The sequence below is a fragment of the Diceros bicornis genome, chromosome X (assembly GCF_020826845.1).
Source record: "Diceros bicornis minor isolate mBicDic1 chromosome X, mDicBic1.mat.cur, whole genome shotgun sequence".
Lineage (NCBI taxonomy): Eukaryota > Metazoa > Chordata > Mammalia > Perissodactyla > Rhinocerotidae > Diceros > Diceros bicornis.
Window position 1 is genome coordinate 132,418,073 of NC_080781.1, and position 26,559 is coordinate 132,444,631.

The following is a 26,559-nucleotide window of genomic DNA, read 5'->3' on the forward strand; positions in this document are numbered from 1 at the left end:
CACATTAATATCCCCAGCATCATAATAAGGTAAACACTGATTCATCTAACCAATGTACAACGGGGACAGAGAAAAAGAGAAACAGAAAGCGGGCCTGTGCGAGGAGTGCAGGCAGTGGTTGCACAGGATAAATTCGAACACTTGCATTTTTGTTATATGACTGGCCAATTTGCACAGCATCATAATTCTGTGTCTATTGAAGGTTTGATAGAACTCAACTGTAAAATCATCTGAGGCAGGTTCATTGTGAGGGTAAAATTCTTGAATATCTTTTCAAATTGTTACATTGCTATTTTTTATTCAAGTTTTCTACTATATTTTTAATTTTTTTAAATTTTTTATTGTGGTAACATTGTATAAATTTCAGGTGTACATCATTATTCTTCTAGTTCTGCATAGATTACATCACGTTCACCACCCAAATACTAATTACAATCCATCTCCACACACGTGTGCCTAATCATCCCTTTCACCCTCCTCCCTCCCCCTTTCCCCTCGGGTAGCCACCAATCCACTCTCTGTCTCGATGTGTCTGTTTGTTGTTGTTTTTAATCTTCTACTTATGAGTGAGATCATACGCTATTTGACCTTCTCCCTCTGACTTATTTCACTTAGCATAATACCCTCAATGTCCATCCATGTTGTCACAAATGGTACATGAAAAGGTGTTCAACATCATTAACTATCAGGGAAATGCAAATCAAATGTACTACTTCTTGAGTTAATGCTGGTAACCTTCCATTTTCTAGAGTTTAAATGTAGGGCATAAAATTGTACACAGAATTCCTCCCGTAAATTTTTAAATATCCTCTGTATCTTTAATTAGTCCATTTTCTCATTCTTAACATTGTGTTTGTTCTTTTTTTCATAACTACACTTGTCAAAGTTTTTTTTCCTTGTTCTTTCCAAAATCAGATTTCAGTTTCATTGATTTAATTTAGTGTATTGTTGACTTGTTTCTAACTTTTCTATTGTATTATCTGTATCAATTCCTTCTGATTTCTTGGGCTTAATTTTCTACCTTGTTGAATTGAGCACTTAACTCCTTTCTTCCAGTATTTTTTGTTTTCTAATAGATACATTCAAGGCAATATCTTGTCATCTCAGTCAACGTTTGAGCATCCCATAGGTTTGGATATATAGCACAATACATAACACTGTTTTTCATTTGTAAATAAATTGCAATTTCAGTTTTGATTTCTCTTTTTTTTACCTAAGGGTGTCTTTTCATGTCCAGATTGTGGTAGACAGAAAATGCCCCACCCCCAAAGATATCCGTGTCTTAATCCCGGGAACCTGTTAACTTACTTGGCAAAAGGGACTTTGCAGATGTGATGAAGTTAGGCATCTTAAGATGGGGAGAGTCCACTGTAATCACAAGGGTCCTTAAAAGATGAAAGAGGGAAGCAAAAGAGTCAAAAAAGATGAGATGATGAAAGCAGAGGTAGGAGTGATTCAGGCAGCCTCTAGAGGCTGGAAAAGGCAAGGAAAGGATTCTCCCCTAGTTTACAAAAGGAATAGAGCTCTACTGACACTTTGATTTTAGCCCCAAAATACCTGTTTTGGATTTTGACCTCCAGAACTGTGAAATAATAAATTTGTGTTGTTTTAAGCCTCTAAGTGTGTGGGAACTTGTTATAGCTGCAATAAGAATGAATTTTTTTTACTGTTTTTTTTTACTAAGTTCTTTATGTTGCTATACTGTGGTAAGAGACAATGACTTCCTTAACTTCTGCTTTGGAGAATTTATTGTCTTTTCCTTTGTAGCCAGCTTCATCATCAATCCTTGTAAATGCTTTCAATATTTGCTTGAAAAGAATGTGAAGTCTTTCTTTGATAAACATATATATTACATACATATATTTATTACGAATATATGCATATGTATACATGTTTATTAAGAATATATATGTATATATGTTTATATATATGAATATATATGTATATATGTTTATATATATGAATATATATATATATATCTTAACTCTTGTCAGTCCTCTCTATTCTTAATTATATTTTTTCTACTTGATCTAGTTTCTGAGAAAGATATGTTAAAATTTACTATATATCTAACAGTATTTGCTCTACATATTTCAGAATGATTCTGGTAGGTACAGAACAGTTTATTATGTTACATCTTCTTGAAGGATTATGGCTTATATCAATATAAGATAGATATCTATGTCTCATTTTATTCTGTTTTTTGTATCCCACATTACCACTTGACCTTAAATTATCTTATATCTGCTATTAATATAGCCATAAATTCTTTTTCTCAAAAAGAAAAAAAAACATTTGTCTGGTATTTATTTCTACATCTCTTTATTTTCAAGTTCTCTGTGTCATTTTATTATTTTAGCCTTTTTCTAGATGTATGTCTTCATGGTATATTACTAGACTTTGTCAGAAGGGGTTGTTTCAACCCAATTTAAGTGTCTGTCTTTTCTCTGAACAGGGACATTTAACCCATACATATTTATATGATTTCGATATTCTATTTCATATTTTATATTTACCATGTTCTTTCTTTTCCTCCCTTCCTTATTTCTTTCTCTTTTTCTTTCTCCCTCCTTCCTTCCCTTTTTTTCTCTCTCTCTCCATCCCTCCCTCCCTCCGTCTCCTCTCTCTTTCTTTCTTCTTCCTAACTTTATTGCCTTTTCTTGACTTGATTGAAGTTTCCTTGTTCCTTTGTTTCTCCTGTAGGGATTTATTATATATCTTATTTCTATTCTTTTAGCAGTTACCCTTAAAATGTTAATACGCATTAAAAATTACATTTTTCTTTCATTGTATAGAACTAATCAGTACACTAATTCATACACTTGCCCTGAAAAAGATAATATCCTTAGCACTCTATCTTCCTTTTCCCCTTCCCTGTCCATCTCACATATTGTAGTGATCTAGGATTTTAGTTCTGGATATTTTAAAATCATGTGTCAACTGTTATTTAAACTTAAATATAAGTATTACTTTACATACTTCTGTTTCTTATGTTCTAATTTTCTGCCTTAAATTCATTTCTCATTTTGCTACAGTACATCCTTGAGTAATTTTTTCAATGAAGTCTGTAGGTAATAACTTTCTGGATCTGCATGTCTGAGAATGTCTTTATTTTGCCTCACTAGAGGCCTCGCTTGACTAAATATAGAATTATAAGTTAAAAATTATTTTCCTTAGAACTTTGAAGATATTGCCCTATTGTCTTCTTATACAAATGTTTGTTCCTTTGGATAAAATTTTCTTTTTTCGCCTGTCTCTATGGACGCCTTTGGAATTTTCTTTTATCTTTGGAATTATGGAATCCATAAGGATGTGCCCCAATGTGGGTCTGTTGTGGTTCTTTCTGCTCAGCATTGAATGAAACCCTTTATTCTGAAGACTCCTGTCTTTTTTCAGCTCAGGAACAATTTTTCTGTTTTATTATTTATTTTATTGTTTCTTCCTCCTCACTATCTATGTTATCTCCTATTAAATGGAGAGCGAACTTCCTAGATTGATTGACCATCTCTCAACTTTTCTCTCAAATTTTATGTCTTTGGTTTGCCAAGTTTTTTGGGTTTGTTTCGTTTTTTTAATCCTTGACTTTTTTGTCCAGAGTACTACTTTCGTTTTCAGTCATGTGCATTATATTATCTAACTCTTTTATTACATTTTTCTTATTTTGGTAAAAATGTAATTTCCAAGAACTCTTATTTGTTCTCTGACCTTTTCTTTTGCGGTGAAGCCTATTTTACTTTATGAATGTAATATCTTTTGAAATTTCTCTGAAGAAGTTTTATTGTTGTTATTGTTTTATTCCTTGTCTGTTGCCTGCATTATTCCTATTTACTCTGGGATTAGTTGTTCTCTTTGTACTGGTCTTTCTCTTTCCAGTGGCACTTGGCTGTTTGGTCATATTTATGAATGAAGGACTAGGTTGCAAACACAGGTAGTTAGCATGGTTTTTCTCTGCAGTTGTGTAGGTATGTTTCCCCAACAGTCTGCTGCGGTGAATGGGAGGTACCGTCTGTGAGCTCAGCTCTATGTAAATGGATAGGGCATGAAGCATATCTTCAGACACCTTTGCTTAAATGTATGTCAATCTAAAGTAGACCATTGTCGCTGCAATTGCCACATATTGAAAGATTTATTTCTCTCCTGAGTTGAACTATCTTTCCTTCCCATCTCACCCTCCTGGGTCTGTTATGAAGGTCAAAGCTAACTCAAATTCTGTTCTACTTCTCTCTCAGATCCCTATACCCATACTGAGAGCATTCCTAAGTGGTTCGTTCACTTTTTAAAAGTGCAGTTTCCTTATTGTTTTTCCCCCTGTGGTTAAATGTGTGGCAGCTTTCAACTCAGTAAGAGTGGAGGGGTGTTGTGGGAAGGGGTTGGGGAAGAAGGGCAACTAGTCCTACAATTCCAGTGTAGTTCTTTGGTTAATTTCACTGATGGTTGCCCTGGGGCCGCTTCTGCCTCCCTGTATTTATTGACTCTAAATATGGAGTTGCTTTGGGTTTGTTCTTACTTCAGCAGTTTCCTCCTATATGTATGAGTTTTGCGGATGTGGTTTCCTCTATTCTTGTCTTTCTCATCCTATCTGCTTTCTACCTTCCAGGAATCCCTCATAATTTCTGGTCCAATGGTGGTATACTCTCTTATTTATCAGCATTGTTAGTCATTCAACAAATATTTATGGAGCCCCTACACTGTACCAGTCACTGTTCAAGGACCAGAGATGTAGCAGTGATCAAAAGAGACAAAATTCCTAGCTCTCATGAAGCTCACCTTCTTGTGGAGGGAGACAGACGACAAATATATGATTAAAGTGTCCAGTTTATCAGATTGGGATAAGTGCTATGGGAGCAAATTTAGCAAGGAATAAGGGGAAAGAGTGCCTGTTTGGGTCATGGGTGGGGTTCTGTAGTAGTATTAAACAGGGTGTTCAGGGAAGAGCTTGCAGTGACATTTGAGCCTAGATAGAAGGAAGTGAAGGAAGTGATGGAGGGAGCCATGTAGATAGCTAAAGAAGGAAATCTAGACAGAGAGAACAGCAAGTACAGAGACCTCCAAGGGGAGAATGTACCTGGTACACTCTAGGCAGAGTAAGAAGGCCAGCGTGGATTTATTTTTATATCATCGTTTTAATCATTTTATGGGATTTAGAGCAGAAGAAGAGGTTGATATTTGTGTTCAGTTGGCCTACTTTGATTGAACTTTCCACTGTGATTTCATTCTCAGGATATATTGGTCTCATTCTCTATACAACTCATTTAATAATTATAGATCATCTTATGACCTTTTATACTATTATGCCATGTTGTTATACATCCAATGGTGTGCTGGAGCCAGCTCGCATGGCTTGTGAGAGCTGATTGTTAAATATTCAGGAATTTTGCAAGCTCATTGTTAAACCGTTGGTATCTTGCAATCAGCCATAATGGGAGTATTTAGCCTATGGAATTACCAAAAGCTACAAATCCGGACTTTTTTTTCTTTTGGAGAGCTGCCTTACCAGCACAACATTGTAATTAACTTTCATATTATGTAGCTTTTCATGTGTGTGTTTTCCTCCCTAAATAAATCAATCTCAAAAGTGTCTGAAGGACCAGGATCATATTTTGGTATAACCAAAAATAATAAACAAATAGTGCAATGTATATAACAGTGTCCTGTAATTATTTATTAAATGAAGGAAAGAATTAGGGCAGTAAATTTTAAAACTAGAATTTTCTAGTTCAAAAAGTGGCTAGATCTAACAGATATGGACAGAAGAGCAAAACAGATGTCACCGAGCCTAGAAGCTATCCATTGAATCCTTTTGTCAGCCATATCAATTAATCATATCATGTCTTAGTCTTTTTATCCATAGAATTATGATATTTTCTAGTACTGGAATATGTTTATGTTCATAGATTAGTTAGGGATGAGTTCTATTGTTGAAAATAGTTCACTGACTAGCTGACCTTATTCAAATTACTTAATGACTTTAACCCAAAGTTTTCTTTTCTGTAAAATGGATCTGTTCTTTATTCACCTCATTCAGTTCTCTGAACATTACTATAGTAGAACTGAAAAATATGAAAAATGAAAAGCACTACATACATGCAAAATGATATTTGTATCATATAGATATTATCTATATCATTACATGGTTATCAATATTATATAGCTATCATTACAATATCTATATTTAAATATGGCATAGTACTGTTTACATAGGATGAACTCAATAGATTCTTGCCGAATGAATGAAAGTAGAAAGAAAGAAACAGATTAATAAATGCATAAAACAAATTATTAAATTATACTGGTTCTAAAAACATTCATAAATTATTGGTTGCCAAGGTTATTTACAAGAATAAATACTACTAAAAAGATTGATACTTCTGTTTCTAGCAAGAATGAATGTTTCAACAAAAATATTTAATAACTTAAAATGACATAACTTTGGCATCTTATCAAATTGAGCACCATTCTTCCCATTCATCCATTTTCAGTGGTAAATAGCAGCCAGTAGAAATTATTGTCCAAAGAGTCCGGTTCATGGACAATAGGATTTGCCCACCCGGATAGAAAGACTTACTGTAAAATCATAGCAATTAAGATAGGCATTAACACAAATACTGACAATTAGACCAATGGAATTCTATAAAGATCCCAGAAACAGACTTATGCATATGTGGAAACTTGATGTATGACAGAACTGACATTGCATGATGGTGGGGAAAAAAACAGACTATTCCATAAGTCTTGCTGGGATAATTTGTTATCCATATGAAAAAAAGTGAAATTGGACCTCTACCTCACACTATACAAGAATCAATTTCAGATGCTTCAAGTACTTAAATGTGAAAGGCGTAACTTTATAACATTTAGATGTACTATAGAAAAAATATACTTATGAATTTGGGGTAAAGAAAGATTTATTAAACAAGACAAAAAAGCTCAAACCAGGGCCGGCCGGGTGGCTCAAGTGGTTAAGTGTGCACGCTCCACTTTGGCGGCCCGTGGTTCGCGGGTTCGCATTCCAGGGGCGCATCGAGGCACCACTTGTCACACCACGCTGTGGTGGCATCCCATATAAAGTAGAGGAAGATGAGTACAGATGTTAGCTCAGGGCCAATCTTCCTTGGCAAAAAAAAAGAAGAGGATCGGCATTGGATGTTAGCTCAGGGCTGATCTTCCTCACACACAAAAAAAATTAAAAAAAAATTTAAAAAAGCTCAAACCATAAAAGAAAAGATTGGCAAATTTACAATTTTAAAATTAAGAATGTCTGGCCAAAAAGATACTATAAAGTGATTGATGAAACAATTCACAAAGTGGAAGGAGATATTCTTAATACATATAACTGACAAAGGATTTAGTATCCAGAAATATAAGAAACTTGTACAAATGTATAAGAAAAAAATAGAAAAATAGACAAAAGACACGCACAGACATATTAAAGAAGTGGAAAAGAGAATGGCCAATAGAAGATACTCAACCACATTAGTAACCAGGGTGATGCAAATTAAAATCACAATGACATACAATTTCTCCCCTATTAGAATTGCCAAAATTAAAGTGTTTGCTGATGCTAAGATGATGACTAAGTAGAACCAATGGATTTCTCACATGCTGCTAATAGGAGTAAAAATTGCTATAATCACTTTAGAAAACAATTTGGCATTACCTAATTAAATATGCACATACTGTATGAGCCAACAATTCTACTCCTAGATATATTTGGAGGTAACAAACTATTTAACAACCAGTGAGCCAAGGGTACCAACCAATCAGAATGGATGTCGGACTGTACCTAATACTAGTGTGGACCTACTGACTATCAGTGTTAATACACCTGAGAGAAACTTACACATAGGTACTAAAAGCCACGTACAAAAGTGTTTACAGCAGCATTTTTTGTAATGTCCACCAACACTTAAGTGGATGACAATATTGTGGTCTTTTCACACCATGGAATACTTTGCAATTGTAAAAATGAATAAATTACAGCCACATGCATCAATATGGATGAATCTCAAACACATATTAGGTGAAATAAGCCCGTCTCAGAAGAATAGAGGAATATATGTAGATAGAATGATTCCATCTATATAAAGATCAAAACCAGGGAAAATTGTATTTCTAACCACTGCTCTTCAGGAAACAAGACTTAGTCCCTGACTTCTGGACCTAGAGGCACAAAACTTCAAGAAGACTTTAGGAGTTATCCAGCTTACCCATGTCGTTTTTTTGGCATAAGGGAGGGGAGGATGATGGAAGCATTCTAGTTTAAGGAAATAAGGGCAAGACTTGAAGTCATAAAACTTGGGTTCCAGGGGGCTGGCCCTGAGGGCACAGTGGTTAAGTGCGCACACTCTGCTTTGGCAGCCCAGTGTTCGAAGGTTCGGATCCCGGGCACGCACAATCGCACCGCTTGTAAGGCCATGCTGTGGGGGAGTCCCATATAAGATAGAGGAAGATGGGCACAGATGTTAGCCCAGGGCCAATCTTCCTCAGCAAAAAAAAAAAAAAAAAGAGGAGGTTTGGCATTGGATATTAGCTCAGGGTTGATCGTCCTCACAAAAGAAAAAAAAAAACTTGGATTCCAGCCTTGGACCTCCACATAATAGCTTTGCAACAATAGGGAGGTTACTTAAACTCACAGGGGATAATAATAGCTGTCTTCCCTATAACTACAATTACAAATATGAGATAATACTATAGAAGAGATAATAATGAGGATGTGATTTTAAAAGTTTATTAAATGTTTGGTAGTAACTGATTTGATATTATAAAGACGTGCATATTTACATTAAGTTAAATATTATACATTTTACAGAACACTGCATATCCAAAAGGGACACATGACCAATTTTGAAGGCACCTATTATTATTCAATTAAATAAATATCTTTGTAAATGAGTTAAAGTGACTTAATAGGCATTGTGTAGTAAGAGTTCTTTTGGTCTCTCACAGCAAAGTCTTGCTCAGAGATGAGGAGTGGGAGCATTGCTGAACAAAATAAGACTGAGTAGGAAGATGCCAGATCAAACTGAGAAAGATGTTTACCTGAAGCAGGCTAAGGGGAAAAAGTCAATGAGTAAGGTCAAAGTCACAGCAGGGAAAACGGTACCAAGCATCAAAGTTCAAAAATGTATGGCTCCGATGGAAATGAGAGCATGAACCATAGTTAGTAGCCACGGGAGCTGGTCTTAGGACAGAAGCAGGTACTTGGAAGGAAACAAGAAACTTGATTCCAGTCTAAGTCTGGGAAGAGTAAGTGTGGGCTGGAGCCAGGCAGGGGTGGACCCCTTACACACATAACATAATCACTTCCTGTCTTGATACACTACCGTATGTAAATCTTCTTGTCACTGCCTATAAAGAAGTAACATTACAAAGTATGGTAGGCTTAAAGCAAAGTTCCTTCTCTATCAAAGAAATATTCTAAATCCTGAGAGGATTAAGAGCTAGTAAGAACTAATAACCATAATAATAACTGCCATATTTGAGTACTTACTACGTAAGTGATGAGCACTTTATATGTGTTATATCACTAATCCTCAAAAAATTCTAGGACGTAGGCACTATAATTAGTTCTATTTTAGGATGAAGAGACTTGCCTGAGGTCTTAAAGCTGAAACTGGTGTGGGGTCAAACCAGGACTTGACCCTGGCCTGTATGAATTCACACCCCATATTCTTAACCACAATATACCATCTCCTAATTCCTGCCAAAATGGTACTTTTGATAGCCTCAAGTTACCATTTATAGCACCCATACCATGTGCTATTTTAAAATTAGATTAAAATAAATTACCTTTTTAGATTTTCATGAAAGCTGATACAAGAATATTAATACTGACAGGGAGATGTTTTCCTAATTATACTTCAGTTTAATAACATAAGCATGGCTGAAATTTGAGCTCAACTTGTCTTTGCAGGTCCTCTTGTGGTATAACTCAACTACTACAGTTTGGATCTTTTAGATGTCATAATTTTGGAGCTCTTCCAAAAGCGAATTATAAATGATAAAAGTCAGCATTTAAAGGCCTGGAAACTTTAGTCAGAGAAATACATTTTTGAGAGGAGTATTTTTTAATTCACTTTTTAAGTGATTATGTTAACAGCTGAAAAATATTTCATAATATATCTGTCTTCCAGATGACATTTACACCTGATTTTCAGTTATAGGTACCATACTGCTGAAGCTGTACTGTCCAACATGATGGAAATGTTCCAGATTTGTGCTGGCCAGTCTGATAGCCACTGGCTGCATGTGGCTAATGCAACTAAGAAATTGAATTTTTTTTTATTTCACTGTATATGATTTTAATTAATTTAAATTTAAGAGCTGAAGTAGTGTAAAATATTTTTCTGTTAAATTTTCATTATTTTGATAGGACTACATTTCACTTTAACCACTGAAATTTTAGCATCTGAATTGAGATGTGCTATAAGTGCAAAATATACACCAGATTTCAAGTACTTAATATGAAAAAAAAGAATGTCAAATATCTCATTAATAATTTTATATTGACTACATGTTAATATATTTCAAATATATTGCTTTAAATAAAATGCATTAAAATTAATTTCACCTGTTTGTACTTTGTTGGTGTAACTAGTAGATCATTTAAAATTATATACGTGGCCCATGTTATATTTCTATTGGACAGTGCTGCTCTAGAATGCTCAGATGTTAATGAGTTCCAGCAGACATTCTGTTCTACAGAGATAATCTACATCTGGAATATTATATCTACAGCAAGGTTCACAGTAAGGCCTAATCCTCATCATAGCCAAGCAGCATCTCTTACAGCTCCATGCCCCAACTGATGTGCAGGAACGGGACACAGCATGCAATGACATGGATTGCCACCCCCTTTCCTGCACTAAGGTAGCAGGGGCTAGGAGCAGAGCAGCATCCAGGAAGAAGCTTCTGGCTGGCACATCTCCAAGCATTGGCCCCAGTCTCTGTCCTTACATATACTGGACATCATTTCTGTCCATTTGTGGCTGACATGACCTTTTAGCACTGTCCAAGGTAGCTGCATGTTAATTTATCTAAGAATGCATAGATGTTCTACATTACTTTGAATAACTTGATATGAAAATATTCAACTGGATACAAAAATACACTCATATTAATACCAAAATTTTAATAGTTTATTTGTCAATTAAAGAGCTGTTGAATTCTTTATATAGTTTCAACTATTGTACGTTTTGAATTGTAAACAATGATTTTATATTTTGAATGAACTTTCTCATCAATGGTGACTATCAAGAATTTGAAGAGATGATCTTTTAAAAAGTCTTGATCAGGAATTGCAAAGAGCCTTTCAAGCATAAAATCCTTCTTTATTCCTTCCTTCCTCTAACAAACATTTATAGAGTGCCTACACTGTGCCCAGAGCTGTTCTATTGTGTGGAATATATCAGTGAACAAAACAAACAGAAACCCTGCCCTCACAATGGCAGAGGCTGAGGTAGGCACAGCAGTATTGGCCACCTCTACTTGTAAATGCACTTCTGAACGGGAAATTCACTTCCTCAGAGGACAGAGTCCCATGTCTTTTTTGGTGGTGCTAATTTCTTTCGTTGACCAGAGTTTAATGATTTATGTTTGCTTTTTTGGTGAGAAAGATTGGCCCTGAGCTAACATCTGCTACCAATCTTCCTCTTTTTGCTTGAAGAAGGTTGTCCCCAAGCTAACATCTGTGCCAATCTTCCTCTATTTTTTATGTGGGATGCTGCCACGGCGTGGCTTGACCAGTGGTGTAGGTCCACGCCCTGGATCTAAACCCGAGAACCCCAGGCCACCAAAGCGGAATGAGTGAACTTAAACACTACACCACCAGGCCAACCCCAATGATTTATGTTTTAATATTTAAAACATAAAGTAGGATGTTTGCTTCATTGCTCCTATATCCCCACCCAGTGATCTGTTTTTCACTCTCCCCCTCAAACCCCTCATTCATAGAGAATGGGACCAAATCTCATTAGGTTGGGACTAGCCTAACCTGGATTAGGAAAAAAATGCCAATTTGGCTGAAACAATATATTCTCATGGAAAAATGCTGAACTGTATCTATTTATATATGACCCTTTTGTAAAATCTCAAGACCTTTGAGTCTGCCCACAACCCCCTAAGTCATAATGGTGAGTTCTCCGTCTTCCTGGGCACCCTTTTCTAAAAGTTGTGCTGCCCTCATCTCCCCTATTTACCTTGAGGGTCAGAATACCTCTGGGACCTAACTTTGGCCTCCACAGTCCACCCTACAGTTCTAAGAGGTCCAGTCATGTTTATGCAAATGACCTCAGGTGCTTGCCCTGACCTTCCAAAGTCCCTGCACTGAGTTATATTGCCCATACATGAATAGCCCTGCTCAAGCACCATTCTGGAAGGCAGTGCTTCCCACCTTCTTCATACTAGGGCACACACAGGAAGTGGTATCTGAGTAGTGCAATTGGGTAAAGCAGAAGGCATTAGGGGCATCTAAGAGGGTGTTGTTAAAAAAAAACACTACATTTTCTTTACATTATATGATTATGAAAAATACATTAAGAAAAAATACCAAGCACTGTGGAAGAAATTAAATATTGAATTTGATGAAAATTTTAAGCATCCTTTTGTGAACGTAATTTTACATCTGCTTTGCAGCAAAATTCCTCAAAAGAGTTGCCAATACTCTCTCCAATTCCTCTCCTTTCAATTCTAATTCCTCTTCCTTCTTTCATAAATTTGCTTTATTAACTCTCCCTCCCCCATCTACCCTTTTCCTCCCATCTCCCTCCGACTCTCCATAGGCAGCTATGTGTAGTATTTTCTTTCTTATCCTTCCAGTGTTTCTTTATAAAAAGAAAGCATTTATGAATGCATAGTCTTATCCTCCCTACCCTTTCTTACACCAGAGGTAGTGTGCACTGTTCTGTGCATGGTTTTATACACTTAGCAACATACCCTGGAGATCTTCCAACGTCACTGCATAGAGATCGTCCTCATTTCTTTCAGCTACATCCTATTCTATTTTGTGGATACTCCATAGTTTATTGAAACAGCTTACAATAGCAGAACACTTGGGTTCTTTTACTATTACGAACAACGCCAATAGACAGACATAGAGATAGAGGTAAAGATAGAGACAGAGATATACACATACATACACACATACATTTTGTACATATGGGAAGTGTGATTGATGAATAGAGTACTGCAATTTGGTAGGCTAGCCCTTTATAGAGATCGTACCATGATGCATCCCACTACCACTATGACAGCTTTTGTTTCCCTACAGCCTTTCCTCTCATTTTCCCTTGAACTCTTCCCAATCAGGATTTTGTGTGAAAGAACAGCACTTAAGGCTCTGAGGCAATAAGAAGCATAGTATATTGAAGCCCTTAGAATAATTCAGTATGGTTAAAGTGTCGCATGGAGGAGGGGAGACAGGGAGGCAGATATGAACACAGGTATAAAGATGGCGTTAAAGGCAAGAAATTAGGCAGGAAATGTATATATACATACACACACATAAAGAGCAACTTCAAATAACTCAATATGACTTGATTGCAGTATATGTGTGTGGAGGAGGGCAGGGATACAGATGTAAACACAGGTGTAAAGATGAGGGTAAAACTTGAATAACACATATGTATTTTTTTAAATGGAAGGATAAACCAAAAACTAAATGTTAAATGGTTACCTATAGAGAGAAGGAGGGAACAAGGTAGAGGGGACAAGAAGAGAAGCGTCACCTCTCTGAATATGCCTGGTTTTGTAGATTTGATTTTGAAACTACAGAAATTTTTTACATATTAGAAGACAAAAGTAAATTTTTAAAAAAAGCCCATAAACATTGAAAGCACAACAAAGAAAATGAAGCTAACTGTATACTGACTTGGTGGCATAATCTCACAAAGAGGAACTACACTACTCTGTTTTTGTGTACATTTGAAACTTTCCATGGGGCGGGGGGAGAGAGAGAGAGAAGGAGAAGAAGAGGGAGAATGAGGGAGAGAGAGCGAGAGAGAGAGAGAGGCTGGCCAAAGAGATGGGAGGAAAAGATAACAAATGTGGAGTCACAGAAACCATTTTTTAAGCAGGAGGGGAGAATCAAAACAGTCAAATGCTGTCTTGAGGTCAAATAAAATAAGGACTGTGCAGCATCCATTGCACTGAGTTTCACTCGAAGAGAGTCAGTTAAAAAACATTCCGTGCGGTTTAAAAAGGGCAAATCTGCTTACAACACGAGAGAGAAGGTGAAATCAAGAATGACCTGCATAATCCAGGATGTGTGGATGTGGTTCTCTTACTTGTTCTCTTACTTCCAAGCTTCCAGATTCTAACCCTAACACCATTTACCTTATCCCCTCCAATGAGACAAGTTTGACTCCACCAAAATGAGGTGAGCTCCTTCCTTGAGCCTCCAAGTTTCTGAAGGCCTCTGTAAGTCTCTGAAGGGATCAGAAAGAATAAAGTAGGTAAGATTAGATCTGCTTGAGATGCAGCACGGTATATTATTGTTGCTCTTGTTGCTGTTATTATTATTATTTAACAGATATTAAGATCGCGTTTACTAGGTACCAAGCACTATTCTAAGCACTTTATAAATATTAACTGATTTAATCCTCTTAATAGCTCTATGAGATGGATACTATTATTATGAGTTTTTGCTTTGGCTCTGTTACTTTTTCACTATGTGACATTGACCAAGTCATCTCTCTGTTCTGTGCTCTAGTTTGCTCCTCTGTACATTGGAAGCTTTTGGCTGGGGATTTCAAAAGTTCTTTTCAACCTTAACATTCTCTGAGCTGTGGTGGTGATAAATCGGCACTGGTTGCTGATGTAATGTGGTGGGAGGAGGGTAACGCTGACCTGCCCCCTTTTTTTCCTCCTTCTCCCAGCTTAGAGTTCTATTACCTATATTCTGCTGTTCTCCCTATGGAAGGCGGGAAATATTAAATAACTACAGTGCCTGTCTCTTAGTAGATGTTTAACAAATATTTGTTAAATAAATTAATGAACAAAAAATTAAATTATCCCAGCTCCCATTTCTTAGAAACCCTGCTACACTTCTCTATGCGGAGAATTGCCGAAATTTTGGCTAAGGATGGGTATATGCATGTGTATGTGCACGTACTTGTGCCCATGTGTATGTTTCATAATTTTTTCCCCCAAAGCCCCAGTAGATAGTTGTATGTCATAGTTGCACAGCCTTCTAGTTGCTGTATGTGGGACGCGGCCTCAGCATGGCCAGAGAAGCAGTGCATCTGTGCCCACCCGGGATCCGAACCCGGGCCGCCAGCAGCGGAGCGTGCGCACTTAACCGCTAAGGCACGGGGCCGGCCCCATGTCTGTGTTTCAAAAGTCATGTTGCACTCCTGTCTAGAATCTTTTTACTCAAAAAAAAAAAAAAAAAAAAAGACTGCTGTGGCCATTTAAAAGCTTTCAATAAAGAATTTTTCTGCAGCAAAAAATCAAGATCAGAAACTAAAGGAACAGATTTTTTGCGAGCAGTCAGAAGTGACTTGAGGCTGTTAAGAAAGTTGACTAAGTCGTCTAAACCCTAAAGAGAAAGCTACATGTCAAACTCTGCTGTTGATGGAGTCAATTAAATGGCTGTTCCTTCAGGCTGTACATGGGTTTGTTAAAGCATTCTTAGGTATGTTTGCTTCTGGATCCATCAACAAATTAAAACTGGAATCTCCTTTCTTTCAATGTTCTCTTATAAAATTATGGAGGTAAAAGAAAAATGTAGTGACTCCATGCCTTAAGAAAACTGAAACTCACAAAACAGATATATTAGGAGGAGATTATTCATGTTACAAAAAAAAAGTTCGCTGAATGCAGAGTTCCTTTAAATAGCCTGCTCCCTCAGTGCCCTCTAGATGTGACTGGATTTTCCAAAATTGTATCTACACAAAACTTTTCAGGAACACCCATGTTTTTTAAAGTGAGGCTCCTCTGTATTTAATACCTACAAATTTTAAGCTGCCACTTGTATGCGCATTAATTTTAAATTTGTTTAGACTAAAAACTCACTTTGGAGAAGTATAGAATAAAACCTTCCCACTGGAAGCTTTCAGGTAACACACTATAGAAAGTCCCTATGATGGGGAGAATCTAAAGTTAGTTTTATTGAATACTTGGTCGTCTCGTGTTAGAATCATTGCATTTTATTTCACAGTTACACATTAGTTCCTTGGTGATAGTTTCCATGAGTACATTTCAGTATAACTCCTCTTGGATCAGCGTTATCACAAACCCTTGGAAATTCCTCTTTGCTCTTCATTAGTATTTTGTTTTTGTTTTTGTTTTTCCAATGCAGCAGTCATGATTATCTTGATATATCTTAGAAATTTTTCCTTTTGTGGTATATATGTAGTACCTAGTGTCTGTTATAGATTGTAGACTGAAAAGGAGACCTTAATGGAACCTGCATGCCATGGTGGGGAAGAGAAGGAAGATTTAAAACAAGAACATTTGAAAATGAGAAGCAGAAAAAGTGTTGCTCCTGAGGGAATAGTCTTTCTCATGGCATGCTGCCCAGAAGCTGCTATTCCTTCCTGGCGAAAGCCACAGAGAAGATGAAAAGCGGAGTCCAACAAACAGAGCCGAATTGTGGTGGGAAACAGAGCTTCATGGAAGTCAGCAGTTTGCAAAGCTGGGATGTCTGGTGTGAGAGCAAGACAGGCCAGGAGGCTACACTGCTCAGTCAGTGGCACCTGAGCAGGGCAGCATGGGAGTCAGGGCTGTCACAGACCCAAAAGCAGTGTTCGCAGTGAGGGTGTGATCCTCTGGTCATGCAACAAAGGGTAGAGTTTCTCAGGAGGATCATGAGACCTACAGCCCACCTTTTGGGAGGACAGAACAGCATTGAGAGATGATAAGAGAAAAAAGATGGGAACACAAGGAAACCTGAACCAAAAGACAGCACAAGGCACAGAGATGCAGAGGCCAAGAGAAAACCGTGCAAACGGCAATAGCTGCAAGTGCAGTGGTAACAGCAGCAGCAGAGAACTGGCAGATAAAGCATGTGATTTTGCATCAGAATCATAGACACTGGTAAATGCAGAGGGAATCTGGGAGTCCCAGATGTCCACTAGCAAGCACTAATAAGATATCCAAAATAGGGATGACACGTGCTGCCAAGAGGAAAAATGAAGGGAAAAAAAAAACAGAATTGAGACCTAGCCTACCATTTTAATATTTCCTGATGTGACAAAGTATGAAAGAATTAAGTCCAGTGGGATTAGGTAAAATAGACAGAAGTAGGACCTAGAACAACGGGTGCCTGCGATGGTGAGGCATGGACTTCTTGTAAAAACAGGTTCCCAAATGACCTTCCCAGTGAGAACACCCTCCTAACAGATACTGTTCCCTCGAACCAGCCCCACCCCAGCTGGCTCTTTGGTAGGTCATGATTTCAGCTTGCGAGGGCCACTTCAGCCACCTCCTGCCTGCAGCTGAACTCACTCCAGGCAAGCTGGTGCCAGCAGTTAACCCTATAGGTCATGCTTTCCCCCGAGGGATGTGACACCTGGTTCTGCAGTTTTAGCAAGACCCAGGCTGAGTTCCTTTACATTCCATTGGCTTGTTTATTAAGCCCCACATCTACTAAAACTGTCAGAAAATGTTCAAGCTAGTTTCTCATGACCAAAAACATAATCCTATAATCCTCAAAAAATATTTTGAACAGATAAGCAGCACAGTGTAATATCTGACACAGCCAGGCACCTGCAGGCCAGCCATCCCCCAAAGCACAAGCCTCCCCACACCAGTTCCATCCATCTAGTTAGTAGGCCCCAGCCAGTGCAGTTAACCCTTTCATGCCAGTCAGGGTCCCAACCCTTCCTTGGAAATAGGGCAATGCTTTTAAATCTTCTCCAGTAGGGTGCAGGTTACATGCAAAAAAGAATAAGTAAATAAGGTTGTCTGGAATAGGTGTTAATTTTCAACAAAGAGTGTTGTTGGTTGACCCAAGTGCCTAAAGGGCTTACTTTGAAAATAATATTTCCCTATGGTAAGTCCAAATACAGACATTTTACCTTTGGATAATTAGAAGTTGAATATAAGAATCTGATTTTAGAAAAGATTTCTCATCTAATGACAGGTTTAGGGGTCTGTTTAGGTTGATGTTTTCATTAAATTTACTTAAAATTTGATTCTACGTGGTTTTGAATTTTGAAATTTCACACATTTACCCAAAAGAATATGGACAATGAATCAAAAGCCTTCATTAAATATGTAATGAGTGTAATATTTCACTTGCCTAATAGTATAACTTCCAGCAATTTTAACGAGTTGAAGTTCAAACTAGACCTTGAAAGTAAATGAAAAAGTACCTGAACCTTTAATGAAACAGGTGTAACAAAGGGCTTGCACTTTATTATGTAGTATACAAGGATGCTACCCTCTGGCTTTTGAACTAAAAACTATTTTTTTAATTATGCATGATATTTAACCACTTTCTTTATCTGGTTTCCCCTGGTCACCTTCCATTCTTTCTAAAATTACAGTCAAATGAGAAAAAATGAGGGGGTGGAAGAAGAACACTGTGAGAAATAGGTTCACTGAAAAATGAACCCCAAATAGAGGAAAGAAGTCACTAGAAGAGCCACAAGAGCCTTGGCAAACAACCCTCCACACCTTAGTGGCCCCTGAGTGTCCTGACGTGGCTACAAATACAGTACAATGCAGGATGTTCTAAAGAGACATCAAGAAAGGGTTAAATCAGGTTCAGTGCTCCCTGTTGAATAAAGCCCAGAAAGTACATAAGGCAGTTTAGAAATTTTTCAACTTTTTACAAGCAAAGGGATAGACTTCAGTTATGTGAAAAATGCAGTCACAGAAAATACACCATTCCTTCACGGAGAACACTGCATTCCTTCACAGAGAACACCTCATCCCTTTATAGGGCTCTATGATGAACAGTAAGAATGGTTCTCACTTATTGAGCACCTTCATTCAGATAGTCAGTGCCTGAGCTCAGGTTCAAATCCAGGGTTGTCAGACTCCAAATCCTTTCCATTATTCAACAATTCAACAATAAAAAGAAGACCCAATTAAAAATGGGCAAAGGATTTGAATGGATATTTCTCCTAAGAAGATATAGAAATGGCCAATGAGTACATGAAAAGATGTTCGACAGCAATAGCCATCACAGGAGTCAAATCAAAACCACAATGAGATACCACTTCACACCCACTAGGATGGCTATAATCAAAAAGAAGGATAATAACAAGGGTTGATGAGGACGTAGAGAAATTGAAAGCCTCATACACTGCTAGTGGGAATGTAAAATGGTGCAGCTGCTTTGTAGAACAGTCTGGCAGTTCAACAAAAAGTTATATATAGAGTCACCAGATGACCCAGCAATTCCACCCCTAGCTATAAACCTGAGAGGAATGATAACAAATATCCACACAAAAACTTGTACACAAATGTTCATAGCAGTATTATCCATAACAGCTGGAAAATGAAAGCAATCCAAATGTCCATCAACTGATAAACGGCTAAACAACAGGTGGTATATCCATACAATGGAATATTATTCAGCTATAAAAAAGAATGAAGTACTGATGCATACGAAGATATGGATGAACCTAAACACATCATGCTAAGTAAAAGAAGCCAGTCACAACAGACCTCATTTTGTATGACTTCATTTATAAGATATGTCAATAGGCAAATTTTTAGAAATGGAAACAGAAGATTAGTGGTTACTAGGGGCTGGGGGAGTTAGGGGAGAATAGAGAGCGATGATTAAGTGGTACAGAGTGTCTTTTGGGGGTGATGAAAATGTTCTAAAATTGATTGTGGTAATGGTTTTGCAGTTCTGTGAATACACTAAAAACGCCTGAATTATACACTATAAATGGGTAAATTATATGATGTGTAAATTATATCTCAATACAGCTAATATAGATGAAGATATGATTTTTGCCTCAACAAATATATCTGAAGGATCCTTAACACAGAGTTTATTTGCTACTGAATTTTAAAAATTATTTTATTGAGTTCATGTTGGCTCACAACATTGTGTAAATTTCAGGTGTACATCACTATATTTCAGTTTCTGCATAGACTGCATCGTGTTCACCACCAACAGTCCAGTTTTTATCCATCATCATACACCCCTTTACCCCTTTTGCCTTCCGTCCACTCCCTTCTCCTCTGGTAACCACCAATCTGTTCTCCTTATCTATGTGTGTGTTTGTTTACCTTTAAAATTGCTTATGAAAAACTGTTGGTTTTAGAGTAATAGTCAAAAATGTGCTTTTGCTTCTTTTCTTTGTTTTAAGTGTATGCTCTTCCAAAGATGCTGAGTAAAGCCAAGATTTCATGTTGTTATTTACTCCCAGCAACAGGAAAAAATATTTAGTAATTATATTTCATGGTATAATATATTTATACTAAGGCATAGAGGCAAATCTATCTTGGCATGCAGAAGTTTTTTCTTTACATTTTTAATTTATAAAATTATTGCTCTATTATAAAATAAGGCATAATCAGCATAGAAAATATGGAAAAATGCAGAAGAGATAAGAAAAAAGCCAGTCAACTCGATTCCCACCCACGAGATAACAACTGTTAACACTTTGGTTTATTTTTTTCCCCTTGTTTTTCAATCCGTATTTTTTTCACATAATTGTGATCACATGGTATACTTCAGCATTTATCTACTGTCTGCTTTCATGAGAGCTTTGAGGAAAAAATCTAGTAAAACTTGGACCAGAGCACTGATCTGTCTCTCAAGCTTCCTCCTCCCTCCCTTCTTACCTTCTTTTTCCTGGAGCTCAACACTACCACCACCAAGCCTGAAGACAATGAAGCCATTAAGAAGAAAAGCTACCACACAAGGCTTGAAGTGCCCATCATCTTGAAGTGCCCATCCATCATCATGAAGCTTACTGTTGTCTCTCCCAGGCTTACATAGAATGAATCAATACCACAGCAACAGTTCCATTTCATCTTTGCGAAGGAAGTCATGAATACAAATGGAGACTCTAAGGAGACTCAGCTCTCTTCTAATCTAGTATTTGACCCCCTTACCATTCTCACAGGAGTTATGCCATGCTGTTGCCATCTCCTCAATAGATTACCTCTTTAACGTTGTTAGTAGAACAACACACACAGTGACCAGTTCTCCAGAAAATGGAAGGCTGCTTCTCCATTGTTAGAGTATGATCATTAACAGTGTAGGATCATTCCAGGCCAAACATTGTATTTTAAAAGCCAATGATACAAATTGCATCTATAAGCAGTGTGAAGTTGCTTAAAGCATCAGGAAACAGAAGCTCCATCTATTCCAAACTCCTCAGCCAGCAAAAGACAGATAGGTCGAGAGCTTGCAGATATAAGGTTCATAAAGACACTGTGCATGGGAAATGTGCACTCACAGTGAACAATGTGCTGTGTTGGAGGAAGTGCAATTATATCCAACAAAGCCCAAAGCCCCACAATTGAAAATGCTTTGTGAAGGTAAGATCCACATGTTCACTGCAAGATTTAGCAAGGCAGCACCTGAAGAAGTTGCTGAGGTATTCGGTAGACATCAGACAAAAAGAGACCTGTTGCTAATACCCTTGTGAATCATAAGTCCCAATTTTCTCTATTATGTGCTCATTATTAAAGCGCCTTAGCCTCTCTTTTATAGAGATGGAAATAATGTGTTAAAAAAAAGGAATAAGTCACCTTAAGCCTGTTGTTGTTTGGATCTAGCTGTGATCAAAATAACTATTAGGACAAAAGCAGAAAGAAACAGATTATGCAAAGCCTGTAACATTAGTCACTAATAACCTCCTGTGAGAGAACCAAATGTAATAAGATGGGTACATAGTATGATGTCAAATTAACCCATCTTTTCAAGGACTATAGTACTAAGAAAAGCAAAGTGAAAATGTGTGTACTTGTGAATCCAAAGCTTGAAAGTTGTGAACAAAGCTCTCAACTCATGCAATCTCCCTAAATGACCTGACATTGAAGTATACTGGAAAATATTTGGTTAAAACATGGGAAAAAGCACAAACTCAACTCTTGAGGAAATACTGAGTGTCATGAAAGATCAGCTGGGGAAGAATAATTAGTTAAATGGATGTTTTTGTTGAGTTTTCTACCTTTGCCTTGATAAATCAGCACCTCTGAAGTGAACTGAAGTCTTAAAGATCAGGCATCATGTGCAACAAATGATGACCAGAGGTCAGTCAACAAATGATTGAACCCAAAGGTGCCTTGCAAGGCTAATATTCATCCAATTTATTAATTTCCATCAAAGCAGCCATGAGTCTCAGCACCCAATAATCTATCCAACACAGAAAAGACCAATAAACATGGAGAAATATTGCATCGTCATACAATATTTTTTCTCCAATTTAGTCTTGCAGTTTCAAGATAACTGGAAAACACCATGATGTCAGTTTTTCATGCCAAGGGACAGGAACTTACAGATTATTCTTTAGGCTACTCTGTAGTTTATATTTGGAGCAGATAAAAATAATTTGGGAAGTTCATTGTCAATTTCAGTTTGTCATCTTTCTATATCAAAGACAGATTGAATTAGATGCAAACATATGGGAAGATATTTTTTTCTAAGCCCAAAATGTCTTGTATATTTGTATATTTTCTCATTATTATACAGTGCCGGGCTGTCACTTGGCTGGCACTTTAAAGTAATTTCATCTGGGACATAGAGAGTGTCCAGCCATACCTAAGTTAATGCAGAATATAGGAAACAGCTTTACTAAGCAGGCTGTTTTTTTCTCTACCCGTTATGAAAACTACTTTTGACCACTGTGCTAAGGGCGGTTCCAGCTATATTTTTCTGGTGGCTCTCTCTCAGCAAACTTTGGACTCTACATCAGGCTTACAGGATTTTTCATGGCACAGCTGCTTGCAAAATCAATCTCTGTCTTGTCTTTCCATTTGTATATTCATCCTCATCTCTTATATCTGAAATTGAACCAGTGTCTTTGTTTCATATTCCCTCCAGTCAGCATATGAAGTTTGTTTGCCACAAAACATTTCTTGCCTGTAAACAGGCCCCCAAGAGTCTACCTTATCCAGTTGCCACACTAAACATTTTAACATGAGATACTTTCTTGCATAGCTGGCAGGACTTGGTTGTTTTTCCCATGTTCAGTGGTAGTAGAGTTAATTTGTTTCCTCTGTTCCTTTGCACCCACCTCCCTGAATCACTCCTTCCCCAGGCTCAGGTGACAAGTCAAACAGGGCAGCTTTTTAAAATTAAAATGAAACCATGAAAGATCAAGAAGAAAATATGAAAGAATATTCATCTTTTCTCAGAACGATGAACCAGGCTTTTGTAAGCACAAGAACAAAAACAGAAACCATAAAATAAAAGATGTACGGACCTAACAATTAAAAAATATCAATCTTCTGTATGTTGAAACAAAATTAAACTGCAAACAAGAAGCTGGAAAAATATATTTGCCAAACAAGTGTGACACACAAAAAAGGGATTAATATTGTCAATATACAAAGAAATTTTACAAATCACTGAGAAGGAGACAAGAATTCTAATAGATAAATAGGCAAAAGACCATGCACTGTTGACTGTCTAACTCAGCAAGCATTCCCAAGCCCCTTCTACCCTGCCTGCGTCACTGGCAAGTAGAGGTAGTGACGTGACACAACCTTGCAAGTAAGTGTCTGCTGCAGGAGAGGGGCATTTCTAGGAAAATTTATATTTCCTTGATTAAAAGAACAGATGTTACACATATTCCTTACCTCATTCTTCCTCCCTTGGACAAGGATGGGACGGCTGAAGCTGGGGCAGTCATCTTGCAAATATGATATCATTGAGCTGCTGAACCAATACCACCAGCAGCTGGTTACTTCCAGACTCCTGTTTGTGTGAAGAAAAAATGAACCCTTATTAGTTTAAGCCACTGTTAATGAGGGTTTCAGATACTTTGAGCCAAAAACATTCCTCACGGATGTTCCTCATATGATTAAGCAATTCATACACAAAAAGTGAGATACAGACAAATAATAAGCATAAACATTCTTTCATCTCACAAATAAAATATATTAAAAATAAATAGCAACCTTGAAGACATTATGCTAAGTGAAATAAGCCAGTCACAAAAGGATACAAGTCTTATGATTCTATTTATATGAGATACCTAGAATAGTCAAATTCGTAGAGACAGAAAGTAAAACGGCAGTTGCCAATGGCTGGGGAGATGGGGAGGGAAGAATGGGGAGTTAGCATTTAATGGACAGAATTTCAGATGGGGAAGATGAAAAAGTTCTGCAGTTGGATGTTGGTGATGGTTGCACAACAATGTGAATGTACTTAATGCTACTGAACTGCACACTTAAAAATGATCAAAATGATAACTTTTATGTTATATATATTTTACGCAATAAAAATATAATAAAAATAAAAAATAAAATAGCAATGCAATACCATTTTTCAATTTTAAAAACTGACCACATTTAAAATTTTTAAAAATTATGTTGATGATGGTACGTAGTGTTTCTGACTGTGGGGAAACAAGGATTCTCACATGCTACCAGTGGGAGTCTGAAATGGCCAAACCACTTTAGTGGAACTATGCTAAACTGTACCCAAAAATCTTATAAATATTCATATCCTTTATCACAGTGATCCTACTTCTAGGAATTTAGCCAATAAAATAATCAGAAATATAGACAATGTTTTATGTTCAAAGATGTTCGTTAACAGCATTGTTTATAATATCAAACAATTCGTAATAACCTAGGACTCCAGAAAGGGGTTTGTTTAAACACATTGCTGTCCAACCCTTCCGTGGAATACCGTATTGGCATAGTGGACAATGATGTGGGCCAATGGCTTTTGAACTTTGCTGCATATTTGAATCACCTGGGGAGATTTAATAATTCCCAGTGCTGCAATACCTCATATCTATTCAATCAGGACTTCTGGAGGTGGGACCCAAACATTAGTACTTTTTAAAGCTCCCCCATCCCCACCACCCAGTGATTCCAATGTGCAGCCAAACTTAAGAACCATTGATGTAGATTCTATTTATTGATGTAGAAACAACACAAATATTCACTAGAATTTGTTTGATGATAAAAGCAGATTATAGAACAGTCTGTATAGCATGAGCTAATTTAAAAATATAAATGTGTGGGACTTCTGAGTAAAGATGACAGATTAAACACCCAAATTTGCTTTTATTTCTTCCTGAATCTCCACTAAAACAACAATAAAAAGATTTTTAAAAGGTACAAACTGACAAGGAAAAAATAATGGGAGAAAAGAAAACGGAAACACAATTTTGGAAGCTAGAAAGCATTTGAGTGGTGACAGTAGAACCCAGAAAGCCAATCCTGAACTGATAGTAAGGAAAGCTGAGAAATAACCCAATTTACAATGCAGAACTCCCATCCCTGATGATAACCTACTTAGTGGAAGCAGGTACTTCTGGCAGGATGAATGAAAAGGTCACTTGAGAGTTTATTTAGGATGCAGTTAAAACTCCAGATCCCTTCCCTAACCCCAGCTGGAGCTGAAGGTTTATTTTCTGGAGAGGGTAAAGCAGATGGTCTCTAGACAGAGAGGCATCAGACAGAGTGGTGGGATTCAGTTAATGCTGAAATCTCCAGCTATCTTCCCCTACTCAGTTCTCAGAACAGGAAACAAACCAAAAAAGATTCAAAGAAAACAGGGTCTATTCATGAAGGAAAAAAAAAAACACTTCTAAATTACTGATCCATGCTAACATGGATGAACTTTGAAAATATAATGCTAAGTGAAAGGAGCCAGACACAAAAGCACATATGTTATATGGTTTCATTTACATGAAATGTCCAGAATAGCCAAATTCATAGAGACGGAAAGTAGATTAGTGGTTGCCAGGGGATGGGAGCGGGGAACAGAGCGAGACTACTAATGGGTATAGCGTTTTGGGGGGGAGTGATGAAAATATTCTGGAATTAGATCATAATGATGGTTACACAACTCTGTGGATATACTAAAAACCACTGAATTTTATACTTTGAAAGGGTGAGTTTTATGGTATATGAATTATGTCTCAGTAAGCTGCTATAAAAATTATATAATAATATCCTCAGACAAATAGGAGAAGATAGCATATCTATGAAATACAAACAGGATGCTATAAACAAGGAATATTCAAAAAACCAAAAAAAAGAGTTCCTGGAAATTAAATTACACTATGGTAAAAAAAATTGTTTTAGTTCAATACAAGGATTGAAATATAAAATTGAGATAATCGCCCAGAAAGTAGAGCAAAAAGATGAAGAAATAAAATAACAGAAAAAAAGATAAGAAAATTAGAGGGCTAGTCCCAGAGATATAGCCTGTAAATAATGGCAGTGCAATAGAGAATAGAGAGAAAACAGGGAAAGTATATTAGTTATCTATTGCCACATAAATCTCCCCAAAATTTAGTGACTTTTTAACAACAATAATCACTTACTATCTCTTATGGTTTCTGTGGGACAGGAATTCGGACAGAGCACAAGGGGAACTGTTTGTGCTCCACAATGTCCGGGCCTTAGCTGGAAGGCTCCAAGGTTGGAGATTGAAATCATCTGAAGGCTCATTCCTAT